This window comes from Phascolarctos cinereus, unplaced genomic scaffold (genome assembly GCF_003287225.1).
Source record: "Phascolarctos cinereus isolate Bilbo 61053 unplaced genomic scaffold, phaCin_HiC Scaffold_9;HRSCAF=440, whole genome shotgun sequence".
Lineage (NCBI taxonomy): Eukaryota > Metazoa > Chordata > Mammalia > Diprotodontia > Phascolarctidae > Phascolarctos > Phascolarctos cinereus.
In genome coordinates this window covers 256,862,103-256,881,592 of record NW_027556402.1, presented here as the reverse complement: position 1 = coordinate 256,881,592, position 19,490 = coordinate 256,862,103, and the positions used below count along the sequence as shown (strand labels likewise).

Genomic DNA, 19,490 nt, shown 5'->3' with positions numbered 1-19,490 from the left:
ACAGTAAAGGGCACCATCCTCCTCCCCACCGTTCAGGCTCACAACCCAGCATCATCCACCCCCCCACCTCCCATTTAACCTGCTGCCAAGGCCTGTCAATTTTACCTTCCCACCATCTCTAGAATCTCTCTCCTCTAACACTGCCCCCACCCTGACACAGGCCCTCATCGCCTTGAGCCTGGAGGTTTGCAGAGCTCCTGGGGGCTCAGCCTCCCCTGAGTCTCTCCCCACTTCAATCCTTCCCCCATTCAGCCACCAACGTGATTTTCCTATACCACAGGTCTGATCTTGTCATACCACTACTCAGTAAACTCTAGGGGCTCCCTACCGCCTGGCACTCAAAGCCCTTCCTAACCTAGCCCTCTCCTACCTTTGCAGGCTTCTTACACCTCCCCCCCTTACACATCCTCTTCTATCCAGCGACATTGGCCTCCTGGCTGTTCCACAGAGAAGACCCTGCATCTCTTGGCCCTGGTCACTGTCTCTGGCTGTCCCCCAGGCCTGGAATGCCTGACCTTCCTGGCTTCCTTTCAATCCTAATTATAATACCCCCAATTCAAATCAATCTACAGGAACTTCTCCAGCCCCTCTAAATACCAATGCCTTCCCTCTGATGATCCTATATATGGCTTCCTTTGTATACATTTGTTTGCTCCTTGAAGGCAGGAACTGTCTTCTGCCACTTTTTGTACAGCCCCCCCCCCCCTTAGCACAGTGCCTAACACACAGTAGATCCTTAAAAGAAAAGAAACAAGAGTTAAAGAGGGAGAAGTATCCCCACATAAGGAAATCCAGGAACCAGAGGAAGAAACAGAAGTCACTTTATTAATGGAGTGCCCTGCACACCACCAGGTCAGAAAGAGGAAGCAGATGAGGGGTTTGGGAAACAGATTAGGAGCCTGGCCCCAGGACACAGGGCACTCCCAGGACCCAGATATCTGCAGAAACAGAGTGCTAATAATCTCTTGATCTGCCTTAGAAATTCATGCTTCAGAAGGTAGAGGAACCAACCAGGAGGTGATTCTATTCTGAATCTCATTCTCAATAACTGAGAGGAACTTGACTGTGGAGGCAAACATGAGGGGAAGCCCAGGAGGCTGGCTCCCCACTCCAGAAGCTGCTCAGAGGAAGCCTGGCCAAACGTAACCAGTATGAAAAAGCAGACTTGGATTCTAATCACTGGTTCTCCATCTAGGTCACTTCCCCTCCAATAGCCTGGCCAAAATGATCTTTAACATTCTATTTTAAAAACACGAAAAATATCCCTAGGAGAGCTAAGCCCAGGAGGGAATACTGCAGTGTTTCTGGTGAAATGAGATGGGCAGGCAGGTGGCCCAGGATGCCCCCCCCCCACCCCGAAAAGGACCCTCTGCAGCTTGGGCCAATCGCAGGGGTTAGGAGAGTTAGCCAGCACTCAGCAGAGGGACGTTCCATTTTGATAACCCCAATCTAGGGATCAGCAAAGAGAAAACACTTAGGGTAAAGAATATGAACGTGTCGCCCCAGAGGAAGAGTGCCACCCCCACCAAACATGTAGAAAATTTGCATTTTCAAAAACTTTCATAAGCACCCAAGGCCCAATTCCACAACACACAGGCCTAGCCCAACTTCCTCCCACCAGAGGCTGCAATAAGGCAATTAGAGAGAGAAAGCCACATGTGCTTCCTGTTTGTGTAACAGCCAGGGGTGGAAGACATATTTACGTAACAAATCAAGTAAGCAAAATTCTGAAGCTGACCTTGGCCACCCCAGAGAAGAAGAGGCCTCAAGAGGAGCTGTCCCCTAGCTATACAAGTGGACAGCAGCCACTGCACTACAGCAGAAATGGAAGTTAAGGGAAACGAGGAAGGGGCAACCAGAAAGAAAGAGCAGTCCACAAGATGAAACCCAAAATGGCACCGTTCCACAGAGGAAGGACAGGACGAGTGGGAAGGGGAGACGGAGACAGACAGACGGACGGAGAGGAAGAGGGGTGGGGGGGAAGCCTGTGCCAAAAGGCCCACCTCAGGTTAGGCAGGGAGTACCGGCCCCCCTGGCCCTCTAATGAGGTCCCCACACTGAAGACCTGCAGCCCCTCAGGAAAGGCCAAGAAATGTGTGATACAGGGACTAATGAAAACAAGTAGCAGATCCCTGTCCTAGAGCCCACCGAGAAGACACAGAGGATGCGGCCAGGAAACGATGTCCACCTCAGCATCTGTCTGGGGATTCTGGAGAGCCAGGTGATCTGGGCTGAAAAGACCCAAGAATGGGCAGATGGAGAAGTTACTCAGAAATGCTAAGAATGCCTTCGGAGGGGGCCAGCCCCCCTGGAGATGGAGTGATTAATCAAGTGAGCTTGCACGCAAACCCAGATTACCTGAAAGATCACTCAGGATCTCTGGTGCCCAAGCCCAGGCAGACAAAGTAGCAAGGGGTCAGGGTGGCCAAATGTAGCCAGGTTTATTCTCATGTGAACCGGAAGCATACAATAACCCACTGAATGAACTGTGACACTGAAGTAGCTAGAATTTCACACACAAAAGTGAGCCTCAGGAATTAAAATTTCATCAGTAGAGTATTACTGCTGGCTGACAACTTCCCAATCGCTTATGAATGGAAAACAGCAGGCTTTGGCGAGAAAGGCTTTCCCTGAACCCCAAGAATCGGCGTCCAGAATGGCAGGAGATAAGGGGGTGACACTGAAGGCTCAGGCCCAACCAGTCAAGGGGGAGGAGGGCTGGTAAGACAGGGGGACGCTCTGGGGCACACAAGGCTTGGAAGCTCAAGAAATCATTTCAACCCTGGGGGTGGCACCTTTAGGTAGGTTAGGTAGGGCCTTGAGGCCCCAGGCTCCAACCCACCTGCACGCGTCCTAGGGATGTGGGATGGTAGAAAAACTTGAAAAATAAAAAGGATTTCATGACATCCCTGAGTTTTAAGACAGCTAGTTTTGAGGCATCAAGAAGTGAAAAGACAGAGGATTCTAAGGCTGGTCTATGACAACAAAGCAAAACTAGGACTCTTCACCAGGAAACACTGCTTTGCCGTCACTCCGCAAAAGTGCAGTAGTAAGACAGCTCATCTCGCGGAGGAAGAAAGGGCAGACTGCTTCCTGTGACACAAGCCTGACTCCGCTCAGAAAGGACAAAGGAGCCAGGTGTCCAGGCAAGACAAAGGTACTTTTGTACGAGTGCTCACTTTAGGGAGTCTCCACTGCGGACTGGGCCAGACTCAGAAGAAGGTGCTGGAAAACGCCGCAGGCCCATCGTCCTGGGCCCGGCACTTCCCCTCCGTCCTCCGTGATCCAGCTCCCCGCTCCCTTCTCCCCTCACCCGACAGGATGCCACCTTCGCCGATCTGCCCAATTGCTGGGCCTCTCTCCCTTTTGAAATTACTGGGTCTACACTGTGTGTTCATTTTGCTGCTGTTGTCATCATTCGGTCGTTTCAGTCATGTCTGACTCTCCGTGACCTCATCTGGGGTTTTGGATACTGCAGTGGTTTGCCACTGCCTTCTCTAGCTCATTTTACAGAGGAAGAGACTGAGGCAAACAGGGTGAAATGATTTCCCAGGGTCACAGCTAGGAAGTGTCTGAGGCTGGATTTGAACTTAAGTACTGATTTATTTACCTAGATATAAGTTGTGTCTTCCAGTAGAATGTAAGGTCCTTGAGGGGAGGGTCTGTTTTATCTTTATCTTTGTATTTCTAGCACCAAGCGCAGGGAGGTTGACCCACAGCTGGAGCTTCATGTTTTATGGCTCAACTGAAGTCTGTAGCCAACAGCAGGAAAAAGGTGTAACTCTCTCAAATTCAAGTCATTATCTTTCACAACCTGAAGGTTCAGAAGAACCTCTCCTTCCAGACACCTAAGCCAAGGGCACAGGGAGATCTTATGCCTTGATGGGCAACCATCCCCTTGTTTCCCCAAAGAGCTCTAAGGACTTCTCATGCTGAAGACACACAAAAAGCCAAGGAGAGACTGTCCAGGGGGAAGGACATTGACTGTCCAAGGCTGCCAAGAGGTTAAGAAATCCAGGAAAGTGCCATGGACTGAACAGGATAACTGGAGACCTCCAAGGAGCGACTGGAACAAAATGGTAGAGGGTCTGAGGCCAGACTGCACATGTGCTCGCCTGCCACAAAGGAATGGGGGCTCTCCCGCACACAGCCCCAACCTGCCACGGTGGCCAATTATCTATTTGAAAATGGAGAAGCCAACTTCCTAAGAAGGGCCATTCCCAAACACTTCTGTTAGCATTTACTCCAGTCTTAGAAAAATGGGGAATTCACACATACACACACTCACTCACAACTTCCCAATTTAAAGAAAATTTTGGTTCACTTGGTAATTCACCAATTCAATTCAATAAATATTTGTTAAGTAACTACAGTATGCTGATTGTTAGTGATTTCGAAATAGCTAAGTCACAGTCCCTACTCTTAAGAAGTTAATTTTTAATAGGGAAAAAGTCCCACAGCAATAACTAAGGACTGTGTGATTAAGCGCAGAAGTGTGTGGTCTAGGCAAAGAGAGAAAAAAAAAGAAGTGAGTAGAAGGAGAGGAAATGCCAGGCAAGTTACTTAGTGTTTTTCTAGTCATTTGGCAGTGAAAGGAAGGGGAGACTGAGCTAGAGGCGATGGATGGGTTTGAAGCCTTCCTTCCCCTCAAGTGGGCTGGGATTCGCCCTGGCCCTCTTTATTCAGTGATGCTAGGAAGGGATAAAGGGCTCACTGTTCCTGGAAAGCAAGTGTCATTATGACTTCTCCACTACTGATTTCAAGGCTACTAGTCACTAAAAACATAAAACTGACCTTATCATCTTAGTTATCTGGAGTCATGTGTCAATCCCATTTATTACGCATGCATTCATTCTGTCAGTCATTCATTTCAGGGCTGCTCTTGGAAGGAACTGTTTCCAAATTAAAAATCTGCTCAACACAACAAGAAAGGAATGGAAATTTCCTTTACTGGCCAAATGTAGCTAGTCATTATTCAGAAACAGGGTGAGTCTGATTTCAGGAAGACATTTAAGAGTACCAATCAGTTCTCTCTAACTCAGAATGTTAAAGCTTTCAAAATTCCTCAGAAGAGGTGTTTTCTCCTACCTATTAGGTTGGCTAACAAGGACAGAAAAGGAAAATGACAAATTTTGGAGGGGATGTGGGAAAACTGAGATACTCATGCATTGTTGGTGGAGTTGTGAACAGATTCAAACATGATGTAGAACAATTTGGAACTATACCCAAAGGGCTCTAAAACCATACACACCCCCTGACCCAGCAAAACCACTACTAGGTCTGATTCCCAAAAGAGATTAAAAAAGAACCTACATGTACAAAAATATTCATAGCAACTCTTTCTGCAGCGGCAAAGAACTGGAAATTGAGAGGTTGCCCATCCATTGGGGAATGGCTGAGCAAGCTGTGGTATATGAACGTGATGGAATACTACTGTACTATAAGAAATGATGAGCAGGATGACTTCAGAAAAGCCTGGGAAGACTTGTATGGACTGATGCTGAGTGAAGGGAGCAGAGCCAGAGAACACTGTATAGAATGATAGCAATACTGCACGGCGACCAGCTTTGATAGACTCAACTTTTTTCAGCAATACAAAGATCTAAGACAATTCCAAAAGACTCATGATGGAAAATGTTATCCACATCCAGAGAAAGAATTATGGCGTTTAAGGGGCAGCTGGGTGGTGCAGTGGATAGAGCTCCAGCCTTGAGTAGGGAGGAGCTGAGTTCAAATCCAGTCTCAGACACATAACACTGACTAGCTATGTGACCCTGGGCAAGTCACTTAACCCCGGCAGCCTAAGGAAAAAAAGAATCATGGAGTCTGAATGCAGATCAAAGCATACTATTTTCCTTTTTTTTTCTTCCTTTCTCATGGTTTTCCCCTTTTGTTCTGATTCTTCTTTCACAACATGACTAATGTGGAAATATGTTTAATATGACTATACATGAATAGCCTATACCAGATTGCTTGCCATCTTGGGGTGGGGGGAAGTGGGGAGAGGAAGAAAAAACATAGAACTCAAAATCTTATAAAAATGAATGTTGAAAATAAATAAATAAGATATGCATACATACCAAAAAAGAAAGAAAGAAAGAGTTAGCAAGATGCTCTCAGAAAAACCTGGAAAGACTTCAGTGAACTGACACAAAGTGAAATGAGCAGAACCAAGAGAACACTGTCGACAGTAACAGCCCCACTGTGAGATGACCAGCTGTGAATGACTGAGCTCTTCTCAGCAATACAATGATCCAAGACAACTCTGAGGGCCTGATGATGAAAAAGGCTGTCCGTCCCCAGAGGAAGAACTGATGGAGTCTGAATACAGATGGAAACATGCTTTTTATTGTTTTGGGGGGTTTTTTGTTTTTTGTTTTTGGTGAGGCAATCAGGGTTAAGTGACTTCCCCAGGGTCACACAGCTAGTAAGTGTCAAGTGTCTGAGGCCATATTTGAACTCAGGTCTTCCTGACTCCAAGGTCAGAGCTTTATCCACTGAGCCATCTAGCTGCCCCGAAACATACGTTTTAAACTTTAAACTTTCTTTTTCTTAGGTTTGGTTTTTTTTGAGTCTATGTTTTCTTTTACAACATGACTAACATGGGAATGTTTTGCATGACCACACACGTATCACCTATATCAAATTGCTTGCCTTCTCAGTGCGGGGGGGAGAAGAATCTGGAACTCAAAATTTTAAAAACAAACATTAAAAACTGTTTTTACATGTAACTGGGGAAAAATCAAACACTAAATAATTTTTTTTTAATCATAAAAAAATTCCTCAGAAAAGACCACCATTCCCACTGCAAAACGAGCAGATTTTTTAAAAACACAGCTCAGGAACAGCAACAATTCCCTGTGTGTGCAGAGCACTGTGCTACAAATGTGAGCTTGCCATACCTACCTCCCAGAAGGAAGGAAATTGTTACTGCGCCCATTCTCATGGCTTCCATTGTACCCTCCCTGGGCTCGTGGGCTCCAAATCTGTCTCTCAGCTATCTGTCCTGATTAGAACAACAGTACTACCAATCCTTCCCGTTGGACATTGCAATATTCGGTCCGTCCCGGATGTCTTCCCCAACACACACACCCCGCCCCCCCTGCCCCCTCCCCGAATAAACAAAAGGCCCACAGCTGCTCTCAGAAGTTCCCGGCAGGTCAGTGGTGCCTGGATCGTCTCCCCAGCTCACCCCTTAGTCACCCGTCTGGCCACTTCGTTCACTGCTCACTGCCTTGCACCAGGATCACTAGGACAGCTCTCTGGCCTCCCCTGGTCAAGGCCCATGTCCTCCAGGATATTCTTGCCCTCTTTGTCCTCCCCCTTCTCCGAACTCCTAAAGCACAGGGAGCCAGCCGGCCCCTGATAGCAGCCCAGGCCAAAGGGTGGTCTTGAAGCTTTCCATCCTGGCTTCTGCATACAAACTGTTAGCACCACAAAGATTCCATCAAGGCAGCTCAAAGTCCCACCAAGATGCAACGCCATCTTTTTTTAACAATGGAAACAGAAAACAAGCTTCTATTTATTCAGAAAGTTAAATCATCGAAAGAGATGTTATTGATTAAACAGAGTCACAGGCAGGATACTCAAATGAAAGTTCCAACAATCATCCAGGGTGTAAAAACTGGCATCAGAAATAGCTAACACTGGGGCAGCTAGGCGGTAGAGCGGATAGAGTCCCAGCCCTGAAGTCAGGAGGACTCGAGCTCAACTCCGGCCTCAGACCAGACACATGACACTTAGTAGCTGTGTGACCCTAGACAAGTCACTTAACCCCAATTGCCTAAAAATTAAAAAAAAAAAAGCTAACACTAATTAAAACCACAGAACCTTTGGGCCTGAGGGCCAGAATTCAGGTCTCCCAGCTCCCCAGGTCAGAACTCCCACCCCTGCACCAGCCTGGCTCCAGGCAAGAAGAGGCCCCACTGTCCACACCAGGCGTTCAGTCAACGTGCCCTGTTTTGCATCTTCAGGACTGGGGCACCGCACTGATGAGCCAGGGGAGACAGCCCTCGCTGCCTTCAAGCTGCCTGCCTGCCTGCCTCAGCTGACGGGCAATGCAGCCGGCAAAGCTCTCTGTGGACTCCCACCATTCTGGCCTTCCTCCAGTTCAAGGCCAAGGCAGCCCTAATCCGGCTCTCCTAGAGGGCCCACAAAACTGCTTTGAGGATTCTCTCATTAACCTGCACGGAATTTCTGGGAGGTAAGAAGAGAGAAAACTGAGGTCAAGGGATTTGCCTCTCAGCATTTGGAAAGCCAATAATGAAAGGGCTTTCAGCAGGAAGAAGGGAGCCTCAGGGACAGCCAAGAGAAGGAGCTGAGCATCCACGGAGAGATGGCACCCAGAGCTATCCCTAAAATGTTTGCTGGACTGAGAAGCCACTGGAGGGCCCGGGCAACAGGGAGCAAAGGGAAAGAGGGGAGCGAAGTACACAGAACAGGGCAGGCTCAAGGTCCAAAGAGGGGGTGCTGGAGGGCAGGGAGATTCTGTAGGGAAGGACACTGGGAGGGCGAGGCCCCTTGGGAAGAGGCACATAGAGTGGTGGTCACTGTAACAGTCGAGGCTGGAGGTCGCCAGCTGGCTCACAGCTCTAGGCCAGAAGAGACATTTCAGGGCATCTGGTCCCTCATCTCCCAAACAAAGAAATGGAGGCCCAGGGAGGGGGAGGAAAAAGCGGCAGAAATGGGATGTGAACCCAGACCCCACCTCTGATCACAGAACCAAGCCCTTCCCATGGTGCCAGGTGGAGATCAACGAGTCCACCAAGAACAGGAGCTTAAACAAAAGCTCCCCAGTGCAACTCTCCACTGGACCAATGAAACACAATTTGGCAGTCACCACTATCTGCAAAATCTCAGGCTTTTTCTTTTCCTCTTTAAAAATAGCTCCCCAATCCTGATCAGCCACATCAGACCCCTGCCTCCTCCAAAGCTGCTCCGAGCCCCAGAGCCCGAGCAGCTCAAAGGCTGGCTGTCTGCAGAAGCAGCCTCCTGGCCTGCATCAGGAAGACGGGAACAGAAGACAGGTGCAGGCCTGAGGCTTCAGCAAGAATCTCATGATGCCTGATGGCAGGCCTGGGGGAGGGGGGCTTAGCAGGCAGTGGTGCAGCCCCCCGAATCAGTCAGGCAATCAATACTACTCCATTTTCCATCAGCAACTCAACTTGGCCCGGAGCTCATCAATCACCTGAAACCCCATCAACAGGCAGCCAGGTTCAGCACCTTCTCCGTTCACCCTTGGTAGCCCGTCCCCCTCAAACACCACCCAAAGCCTCCCTTCTCACTTCTAGGTAACTCCATCTCCCATGGCAGCTCTGTGTGACTCCCATTGCACAGATCACCATGCCCCTCCTCCAGGCGGCCACCCCCTCCTCTGGGCCCCCCTTTTCAGTGTCCTTTTATGTGCTGTCTCTGCCCCTTAGGGCAGCGAGGGGAAGGGGTGGATAGAGTGCCCAGGCTGGAGTTAGGAAGACTCCTCTTTCTAAATTCAAATACAGCCTGTGAGCCTGTGACCCTGGGCAAGTCACCTAACCCTGTTTGCCTCAGCTTCCTCATCTGCCAAATAAGCTGAAGAAGGAGATGGCCAACCGCTCCAGCATCTCTGCCAAGAAAACCCCCGATGGGGTCACAAAGAGTCGTCCAGGACTGAAAAACAACTCCACAGCAGCAACGCCCATCTCCCAAATTGGCCAGGTAACTGCTGGGAATGATGGGGCCTGACCCCAGGGCTCCCCCGAGTCTGATACACAAGGTAAGGACACGAGGCAGACGCCAGAAGATGTGGTTGCTGTGGACCTGTCATAGCCTGGAGTGTAAAACAGCCAACGCTGAATCCTCCATGTCCCTCTGAACTCCCTAGGGGGACTGATCTCCAACTGCCAAGAGCAAAGCTGAGAACTAGAATTTTCCCTCTGACAACGTCAGTCATAGATTCACGGGTTGTTAGAGAAACCATCCGATCCAACCTCCTAAGAAGGAAAAGAAACTGAGTCGGAGAAGCATGACACCCTGCCCAGGACGGCACCCACAGATGCCAAGTTCTCAAGCTCATTTTACGAAGAAATGCTAATATGATTCTCAAATATTCCACCGATGCCGCCATCTAACCGACTGGAACGTTGCTGCCAATAATACACAGCCCGTCCACACTTGCCCAGCCCGTGTGTGGACTCTCATCTGCTCCCCAAGAAGGGAGGTTCCCTCCCTCCAAATATACCATCCCATGTCTACTGCCAGCCTTCTGCCCCCCAGATCCCAGAACACGGTCCCTCCTTCCTCCTCCTCTTCTGCGGGGCCCTTCAGCACACACTGGTGAGATACCCTCAGACACCATAGCCTCCACACCACCACAAGGGCTTTGGAATTTTTCTCTCCAAACCTTGCCCCCTCACCTCCCTGGGACCTCCGCTATCAGCTCTTACAGGCTCAGGATGCACTCTCCTCTTTCACCAGTCTTGACCCTACTGTTAACCAGGTCGACCTTAGACTCTCCTCTATTTTTGAAACCCTTCACCACTCCCTTGTACCGTCGTCACTTGGGAGCTGTCAGGCCCTAACCCTGGCCTACCTCTACCATCCACCTCCTCCCCTCCTCCTGTACAGGAGGAGGTCCCGTACTATCCCGGCTGAGTCTAATTCAGCCTTCAAGGCTTTTTACTCTGCCCGAGGTGCCTCTTTCCCATTCCCAATTGAGCTGTTCCAAGGCCCCTTCCGCTGACCCTCTCTCTTCATAATCCTTGAGAAAATGAAGCCAATCACTGGCATCACCCCCCATACACCACCTCCTCTCCTCCTTCCCTCCCTCTAATCTTTGATGCCTTTTTTCTCAGCATGCCCAAGTCTTCTGGTGCCCTTCACAGCCTCTCCTCCTCTCTTCTGACAGATGCGTCCAGGGCTCCCAAGCCATAAAGCCAACCTCTCCTCTTCCACAGCCAAAGTCCTAGAAAAGCGGGGACCACCACCCTTCCTTTCCGTCACTCCTGAGCCCTCTGCAATCTGGCTTCTGACCCTCTCACCCCTAAATGCTAATTAGTCCCTTCTGCTGGTTATCTCCAATTTGTCCGGTCTGCATGTGGTCTCCCCATTGTGAGGGCAGGGCCGTTCTGGGACTTAGCACAGTGCCTGGCACACAGCAGGTGCCCAAGGGGTGCTTGCAGCCTTGTTAACTGAAGCAGCTCTCTCTAAGATGACTGAGGAACTGACACTCCTGATCACCCTCTTTCTCCAGTCTCCCCTTCTTGGGGAAGAGGGAAACTTCTCTGGGTTCCCTTCTCAATCTCCTCTGGGGGATCTTCACCCTCAGCTCCCCCTGAGCTGCACAGGTGACCCCAGCTCCTCCTCTCTAGCTGCCTACTGGGCATTGGGAATGGGATGGGCCACAGACATGCAGCCTGTCCCCCAAACCCACCTTTATTCCAAATCTCCCTATTTCCATCGAGGGCACTGCCACCCTTTTAGCCACCCCCCTCCACAACCTGGAATCCTCCTCAATTCTCCCTCTGCTGACCTCCCATACTGAAGCAGCTGCCAAGGCTACCTCCCTTACCTCGGTTCCACAGGGCCAGTTCAAGCCCTCACCGTCCCTGACCAGACTGGACCACTGCAATAGAAAGCACAGACCGGACCCTCTCACTCACCTGCTCAGAATGCCCCTGTGGCTTCCCAAGGTGGATGCCAGGTGGCTGCCAAAGAAGAGGCCGGCTGGGGCCGTGCAGGCACGAAGCACACCTAAGCATTCGCTGAGCCTTCCTCCAGGCCAGGCACTGCAGCCAGCCTGGGGACTGCTGCCCCCAGGCCAAAAGGAGCCACTGAACATCCAGAGGAGGGTTCTGGGCCTTTCAGCCAGCTGCCCCACGCTCTTGAGGACAAGGATGGGGGCTTTCCAGCTTTATCCCCACAGGCCACCTACAGGTCCTCAGTAAATGTCTGATTCAATCAGCTGACCTGAACTCAATGAGAAGCCATACCACAAACCCTTATGGAGCTCCCAACATGGGCACGCCCCCGTACACGAGAAGCTGACACTCTAGGGGGGGATACGACAGGCACACCAATGACTAAATGCAAAGTCTACACAGCTGGGTGGTACAGTTGCTGGGCTCAAATCTGGCCTGACCCCTGACCTCTCTGTGCCTCCTCAGTGTCCTCATCTGTCCGATGGGGATCAAACAGCACCACGCTTCCCAGCACTTGTGAGGATAAGTGAGTTAACGAAGGTAAGGCACTCTGCAAACACTGGCAATTATTACAAAAAGTAATTTCAAGAGGAGAGTCCCTGGGGTGTAGGAGGTGGCCATGAGGGAAGCTAGCAAGGAGGAGGAGGCGAGGGAAAGGGGCCTTCTGAACCAGATGTCGATGTTCCTGTAAACTGGCGGGCACAGACACCGCCAGCTCCCTGAGCCGGACCCACAGGGGTCTCAAAGAACTGTCTGCTCCTTTTCACGGGCAGCACAAAGCGAGGATGAGAGGGGGAGGGCAAGCCAGCACAGGCTGGGTGCCCAGTCCATTTTTCAGAGGCTTTCTTATGGCCACCAAAGCAGAGGACCCCACCACCTGCCAGCGGGAGTCTGGCTGAAGACCTCCAGCAGAAGCCTGACGACGAGGCTGGGCCGATGATCCATCGTGCACATCAGGCTTGTCATGGCGAGGCCCGGCCAAAGGAACACCAAAGCAGTCTCATGCTAATCACAGCTTGGGTTCACACAAGAGCTCAAAGCTCTTAATGCACACGTGGTGGCCCTTCATGACACCCCTAGGAGCTAAGAGAATGCCGCTGCACAGGTGGGAAAACGGAGGCCAAAGAGGAAGCTGGCCCCCCTCACGCAGAAGGGCAGAATCCAGAGCGCACTGACTGGCCATAAGGCCCCAAGATCTCCTGAGACAACCTGAAGCTCTTCTTCTAAGATGGCTCAGATCAGGAAGGCTCTCGCACGCCCACTCTCGGCCTGCCCAGCACTTTGCTAGCCTGCAACCTGACAACGGCCAGGAAGGGAGGCCTGATGGAAAGGACAGAACTGCCACTGGAGATAGGCGCACAGTAGAGATGCCGGACCCCGGACTCTTCTGCTGCGAAAGGCAGAGAACAGAACTGAGACGCGATCACATTCTCCTAAGCTTTGGAACAATGTTTGTAAACTGGGTTCTAAACTGAAGCCCTCACCCCAGTAACCAGAAGAAGGAGCCAAGCATTCAAGTAGCTGTCTGGGAAGGCAGATGGCCAGATTCAACGTTTATCAGGCGTGGGGCCTCTCCAACAACCCCCGCGCCCAATCCCAGAGGGCTGCAGTTAGCCGCAATCTTGCTCCAATCTGGTCTGAGCTGTTCCCCCGAGGCCTCTGTCAGTACATGGGAGAACACTCTAGGTGAAGGAGGTACACTCCAGGAACTCCACTGTGAAATCTGCCCTTCCTGGGACGACTGGGAGAGAGCCATCTGGTCAAGGGGGCCCAACACAGCACTGGGCTGGACAGGCAGGGGCCTCTGCTATCTCTTCCCTCCGTGGGACCTGGCAGGACTGGCCCTCCAGAACAAAACTGCTGAGCAAGCTGGGTCTTCCCCAGAGAGAGCAGGACCTTCACCTGCAGATGTCGGGCCAAAGGAGAAAGCTGGGCCAGGAAGATGCCTTTCAGCAACAAAGTGGACCTGATGCTAAGAAGGAAAAATGGAAGCTGAAAAGCTTGGCAAAAGCCTATCCTCTGACGGATAAGGGCCTGTGTGGAAACGCAAACACTATCAACACAAAGCCGCATGGAATTAGGGACACAAGACCTGAGAATACAAGGGGAAGGAAAGAAGAGGGGATAAGCGTTCATGAAGTACCTACTAGTCTCAGGCGATGTGTGAACACCTTACAAATATCATCTCATTGAGCTTCACACAATCCTGTGAGGTAGGTGCTGATGTTATCTGAATTCTACAGTTGGGGAAACGGAGGCAAACAGCATGAAGTGACTTGCCCAGGGTCCCACAGCAAGTAAGTGTCTCAGGCTGGATTTGCACTCAGGTCTTCCCGACTCCAGGCGCGGGGTTTGGGGCCCTGCAGGAGTTCAGAAAAGGCAAGAGTTCACTTCTGACAGGCATCATGGAAGGATTCCTGAATCCTGGGGGAGGGGGAGATGGGGACCCTGAAGGGTGGCAAGCATTTCCACAGGCAGAGGAAAAGGCAGGTGGGAAAGGGCCTGAGGGGACCCTGAGCAGCCACCTGGAGGACAAGCAGGCTGAAACCCCAGCTCCGTGGTTGTGGTCACCACTGTGACCTTGGGAAAGTCCCTTCCCATTGCTGGGGCCAGGTTCCTCTTCTGTAAAACGGGAGAACAGGGACCAGGTGGCCTGAGGTCCCTGCCAGGTCTAAAGCAAAGGTGACAACATTCGAAACTTGGACCTCATCAGACATTGGCGGTGAGGAAGAGGCAGCACTGGGAGGACTCGAAGAGCTGGATCAGGCAGAAAAATAGGCTTAGCTGTGGCCCCATGCAGACATGCTGTTATGCAGGCCTGAACGAGGCCGACAGCAGGGAAAAGACAGAAAAGACAGACGAGAGACACCGCAAGGGAAGAATCGACAGGATGGGCCAAATGGTTGGGGGGGGGGCGCAGAGAGGCGGAGGGGGCCGGGCGACACTTTCCATCCAAGCCCCAGCATCTTCAAGCTCAACCATCACTGCCCAGAGGAAGGATGAACAGGATAGAACCTTTTTGAGAAAGATTAGAGAATATGAGGATCCAGAGGAGACAGAGCAAACACTCCTGACCTTCCACCCTCTGCCAAAGGCCTCCCGGAAGGCTGACCCCCCCCCACAACCACCCCCACTGGGGAAGGTCTGTCCTAACAGCCAGACTCAAGCCCCCTCTCAGCAATTTCCATTCATTGTATCTGGTTCTGCCCAATTGGGTCAAATAGGAGAGATTCAAGCAACTGTCAGAATCAGGGCATGCAGCCACTCAGACGCTGCTGCTGTTAAGACCTGGACTGCTTTAAAAACGTGTTCTCCTTCACCTTGCATTCTGCACAGCTGCCGGGCCGTGCCCACACAGAGCTCTGGAGGCCACAAGCAGCAGCTGAAATCAGGAGGGACACAATGCAGACGGGAAAGCCCAGGCCATGAGTTACAGGCCCTGAGCGTGGGGCTAAGGCCACAAGGTAAGTGGCTCTTTTCTATGAACCTCAGTTTCCTTATCTTTAAAATGGGACATAATTCTTGGCCTGCTGACATTATAGTGTTATTGGGATCAACAAGATTCAAGCCACATATAAAGAAGAGCCATCATTCATTACACGAACACCCGTGTCGCCTAGAAGAACTCCTGGTGTGGGAAATCCACCACGCAGTAAATCCAGGGGCCTCCCTGGAGGAGAAGCACTGAGGGTCTGAGCGCTTTGCCGCGGCATTCCAGCCCCGGGAAGTCCCAGCACAACACAGGGCACTGAGTCTGTCCAGCAGCACCCACCTCAGGAGGCTGCTGAGGTCTCCTAAGACACGTGTGCTAGAGAAATGATGGCATCTGAATCCCTCCTGCTGCCTCGACTGCCGGATGGACAGATGCCAAGACAGGAGAGAAAGTGTTTGTGACCCGTGCTGTCTTTTCTGTCTCAAGATAAAAGAGCGCGTCTGGTCTGGGAGGAGGCAGAGGGCGGCCCACCCCTCCCCACCAAACCACCCCAGTTAAGACTGCTACAAGCCAGAAGCAAGAGGGCTGGTCGGCAACAGACTGGTCTGACCTCTCCTCAGCCTTCCTTCTGGGCCCCCTACAGGCAGGAGCAAAGCAAGAGAAGGAGGCCGGCTACATGGTCTGCAGAGCACTGTGAAAAGGCAACATCCCCCCCCCCCCCCCGCACACTGGGCCCAGACTTTGCTGGGTCACACCATCCCCTCCGTCCATCATCTCACTCCAGAGGGAGACAGTCATTGGGCAGCTGGGCAAAGTCCATCAGAGAGAGTTCGTGGTGGGAGCTGCATTACGCGTCAGAACTGTCTGTGCACGTCCTAGTCTGGCGCAGATCACCCACAAAGCAGGACCTAGAAGCCTCTGCTCTGAACACACATTCATCATAGAGGGAAAACTGAGCCAAAGAGCACCTGGTGTTTATCTGCTGCTTGCCTTTCCAGAATTCAAAGCCCTTCGTTCCCAAGAGGTGTTAAAAGAAAGGCTGATAAGAGAAAGCAGTGAGAACCAAAAAATTAACCACCAGCTTCCATGGCAGAACCACAAGAAAACTCACAAGTTCTGGCCCTTAATGTCCTAAGAATTTGACAGTCTGAAACGACACGCGTACACACAAAGTCCCAACCCAAACACTGGCCCCGTCACTCCTCAGGCTTCCTCCCCTCCCTCCAATCAAGAATTGTTTATTAAGGGCTGACAACCAAGGAGCACAGATTAACTGTACTGCCCAAGCCCAGAAATGCAAAGGCAAAAATGAATCACAGGCTGCCCTCAGGGAACTGCCATTTCCCATGAGGAGAAACAACCCAGTGCTTCCTAGAGATGGCCCTCCAGCCAAGCCGGGAAAGGCTGAACCACTGCCTCACCCCAACTATGCCACAGGCAAAGCAGGGTCTGGAACCAGAACTGGGAGCATCCAGGAAAACCAAAAACCAACCTGAGCCAGAACAAAGAACAGCAGTGGCCCAGGGCCCATCTCTCTAAAGCAGAACGACCCGGCCTGGGCGAGGGTCAGAGGGCCCTGAGCAACCTTAGCAGCAGCAACTGTCTCGGGCCACCAGCCCTGGTTTCTAGCAGGTGAAAAGGAGCATAGCTCCAGCCTCTGGGCCCCCAGGATGATGCAAACACCAGGACAAACATGCAGGGCCCTCCACCGGCTCCTTCAGGGGCCTAGTATCTGAGACTAGAGACTGAGAATCCCAACAGTCCTCGGGGAGCCAAAACCACCCAGAGCTTCCCCAAGCCTGGCGATCTCAGGAAGAAATCATCCTAGAGCCAACTCGGAGCCCTGATTTGATTCCAGGACCCCAGCTGGAAAGGCCGCCCAGAGCCAGGGAGGCAGCGGGGCCGGGGCCCCTCTCTTAAGCTCGCCAAGGAGGCTCCTGAAGCACAACAGGGGAAAATCCAAAGTGTGAAGAAACCCGAGTCAGCAGTACCCAAATGTGTGTAAATCAAGCCACGGAGGGACTCCAAGAGAGTCATTTTCTCTCTGCCCAGGAGTCTGAGATTCACTCGGGGCTGTGGCTAGAGTTACACAGACAGAGGCACAGGGTTCTGTTACTAGCCTGGCCATCTGAAACCCAATCAGCTCTTAAAAGCCTTGAAAACCCCTCACAACAGAGAAAGTTGACTGGGTCCCATTGCTTGGGCTGTCCTAACGAACACCTTTGGTATCAACAGCACTTGTCCAGGGTCTGCTGTCCACCCTCAGTCTCTGGATGCGTTCCCCATCACAATGGCCCGGAGCTGCCAGCTCCCTCAAGAAACCCAGAGACAGAGTGACCCTGAGATGGCTTCACCTTTCCCCAAAGCGCCCCAGGGCGCCTCAGGGAGGATCACTCAGCCCCTGGAGGGAAACCCTGCCAGCTTTACCTACTCTGGCCCATGTCTCTGGCCAGCCGGGGCTCACCTCGAGTGAACACCTCAAAGAATTCGGCCCGAGGGGAAAAGCGACTGGTGGCTGCTATCCCCATCTGCACAGGCCACTGAAGAGGCATCACAACCAATGTGCTATACATGACAAATTCAACCCTTCTTGTGTGTCTCCTAAACTCAGTAGCTCTAAACAAGGAGAGAAAAGATGTCAGATAAAAATGTTCCAGGTGTCCCTTTTGCGAAGGGGAAGATGTCTTGGGCCTGACAACTGAGCACTGAGGCCTTGCTGGGCAAACGCCCGACAGCAAAAGGGGTCGGAGGGAGACAAAGGATCAGCGGACAAGTGGCAGGGTCCCTTAACCCTCTGCTTTCTGCAATCTTCAGCAGAGCTCCTGGTAGCACTGCTGCGCGCCCTTCACCGAGGACCACGGTCCTCTTCTCACGTCCTGAGTACAGAGAGTTAACTCTGGGGGTCTTAATCTGATTTATGCAGGCGAGGGCTCCCAGCCTATGCTCTGGCATTGCCCAGGCTGGGCGTCTGATGAACGCCCACTGACATGAGCACAAGGGCAGAGGCCTCAGAGTTAACTGGCCAGAGGTATTTAACAGTCAGAAAGTCCACTTCCTTTGCCCTCAAAGGATGTCATCTTCCTTCCTGCCCACTGTTCCACAGGGAGATGGGTGGGCCCTGGGACAACGTCAGGGAACCAGCCAGATGGGGTCAGGGCCTGAGATTACAGTAAGCATGACACAGCCACGTGGGCAGGCGCGAGAAGGAGCTGTCCTGCCTGAAGCTCTCGGACCTTGAGGGCCTCCTGGTCTCCTTAACAGGGGGCTGTGGGCCGCCACTAATAAAATCAAGGGCACCTACTGTACCAGGCCCCCATCTTCCAAGCCCACAAGCCGTGCACAGGCAGCTGTCTGGATGTCACTAGCTAAACCTCACGATGGCAGGAAAGGTGGGCAGGAATTCCAAGGTCAACAGGGCTGCCTTTCAGCGATTCTATTACGGTCAGTCTGGACAGAAAGAGGAGCAGGGTCCACTGGCGCCAAGTACGTTACAAAATATGAAGCATCTACCTCTGGGGGTGCTGAGCGAGGCTCGGCACAAAGCAAGCTAAATTAAGCTCTCAGAGTTTATAAAATAAACCACCCAGAAAAGGGGGAAGATGGAGAGATGAGAAAGCAGAAGGCAAAATGAAGGGAGAGCTGCTGACAGGATGGCCACTAAACAGTGGGAAGGATGTCCCCTCGACACAGCTCTCCTTTGTGGACCCAAAGAACAAGGTGCCCAGAAAGAAGCACAGGCCTGCAGGAATCTACACGCAGCAGGACTCAGCAGTGATTAAGCACCTACTGTGTGCCAGGCAGGGGAGAAAGGCAGCACTTGCCCTCAGGGATCCCCCGCAGGCTGAGCTGGAGGGAATCCTCTCCAACCCTGACAGCAGGTGCCCCTCCAGGTATTGTCCCAGCTCTCCCACACAGGCAAGCCCCCTCTTGCTCCTACCGCCCCAGGGAGCTGCTCTCCACAGGAAGCAAAAACCACCCCACACTTAGGGCTACTTTCTCAGCCGAGGGGAATCCCTCTGAACCTCCCTGGTGGAAAGCCCACAGAGTGGAGCAGCACCTGGGGAAGGCACTGAAAGAAGAGGGACCTGGGGAACACGGAAGCACTCTGGGCATCGGCCAAGTGGAGGGAATCCCTGGACAATTCTGCAAGAAGCACAAAAGAGGACCGAGGTGGAGGGCAGATGCCCCTCAGGCAGCACCCTGGGAGACGAGGACGATCTGGAGCCAGAGGCCAGCTCGGCCACTTCCCCCCTGCAAGCCTCGTCTCTGAACGGGAGGAGGCCAGACCGGACACCTCGGAGGTCCCTGTGCCAGGGGAAAGAAGGTCCCAGGAGGACCACATGAAGGGCAGAGGGCTGAACAGGCCAGAGAGAAGCTTTGGT

General features: G+C 52.1%; 1 protein-coding gene across 2 annotated transcripts in view; it reads right to left on the bottom strand.

Annotated features, from left to right (window-relative positions):
- The window catches only part of PACS1 (phosphofurin acidic cluster sorting protein 1), a 90,407-nt gene that overhangs the window by 69,503 nt on the left and 1,414 nt on the right, over positions 1–19,490 (bottom strand). The window lies entirely within an intron of this gene.